This window comes from Hippoglossus stenolepis, chromosome 2 (genome assembly GCF_022539355.2).
Source record: "Hippoglossus stenolepis isolate QCI-W04-F060 chromosome 2, HSTE1.2, whole genome shotgun sequence".
Lineage (NCBI taxonomy): Eukaryota > Metazoa > Chordata > Actinopteri > Pleuronectiformes > Pleuronectidae > Hippoglossus > Hippoglossus stenolepis.
The window spans coordinates 31951871-31953224 of NC_061484.1; the positions used below are offsets into that span (position 1 = coordinate 31951871).

A 1354-nucleotide genomic window follows, 5' to 3' on the forward strand; every position below is an offset into this window, starting at 1 on the left:
CATGGTTCTTTGTGAAACCACACTTCCGCCTACATGTTCAGTCAAGAGCCTGAAGCCGCATGTTCCTCCAAGACTCAGTCTCCCAGGGGCCATCAAAAACCAGAGCAAGGAACTCAGTCTCCCAGGGAGCATCAGAGGTGTGACAACCCCCCCAGGGACACAGGTTTCAACTCCCATTGGTCACTCTGGACCCCATGACCTGTGAGGTCACCGGGCCAATATAAGCCAGTTCATCAAACTCTTCTTCCTCTTTCTACACTCCCTCCAAGGAGAGAAGGCTGTCGAGCCTCGTCTGCCTCTTCCTACAATCCTTCTACAGGAGGGAAGGCTGTGGAGCCTCTTCTCCAGCTCACATCTTCTCTTCCCATCCAACTCTTCGAGAGGAGCACAAAGGTGCAGCTTCCAGCTCATCTCACCAAGGAAACCTCCTCGCCCTCCAAGCTCTACCAACGTCCTAGCAGTGACTCGATGTCCTGCTTGCAAACTTCAGCCAGCAACTGAGCTACACAGCTCAACCGAAACCAGCAAGACTTTACAAAACTGCGAACTGCACAGCAACTTCCTTTTTCCCCTTTCTACGGACGGGTAACACAACTGGGCTTAATAATTATACTAGGCTAAGCAAGACTGTTTATTCGATTCTGTGTGAAGTTTATAAGTTTGATTTGTGGTGTTGTGATATTTTGGGTACAAGTTATTGAGAAAGTAATGTTAGTCTGTTATGCTCTTCACAGTCTTTCGTTGCATCCAATCTAGTAACTTTCTCTAATTTGGCACACACACAGACACACGCATAACTCTTCACCTCATTATCTCTACAGGTCGTAAACATTCCAATAGGGGGGGTGTTATCTCTTTGGCCAGCGACCATCTTGAAAGCACGCTGACTCACACAGACACACACACATACCTATCTTTGTTTAGTAAGTACACCGTTAGTAATTTGTGTTTTTATACTTTATTATATTCATAATAAATGTTTTTCTTTCACAAATGTTTTTTCATTAATGTTGCATAAGTGAATTTTGCCAACCTCTACACTGTCAAGAACTCCATATCCTTCAACTTAGCTAACTATCTATGTGGTAAATTTGGTTATAGTTATTAATTTAATTGTTAATCAGAGTTCCAAATTTGTAGTTAGAACCTTTATGAGACTTAATCAATAAATTGGCTATCTTTTCCCTTCCTTTGAAGGGTGGTGCCCCGAGGTAACTTTAATCAATTAAAGTTATTATTTAATATTAATAATAAAATATTTATATTTTATATTTTATTTTGATAACCAAATTTATTGAATGCCGAAAGGCACACCATTTTATGGTATCACGTTTAATGCATTATGGCACAACAT

The 1354-nt window shown here is 41.2% G+C and overlaps 1 protein-coding gene across 1 annotated transcript in view; it reads left to right on the plus strand.

Annotated features, from left to right (window-relative positions):
* The window catches only part of LOC118117875 (B-cell receptor CD22-like), a 620655-nt gene that overhangs the window by 463675 nt on the left and 155626 nt on the right, over nt 1-1354 (plus strand). The window lies entirely within an intron of this gene.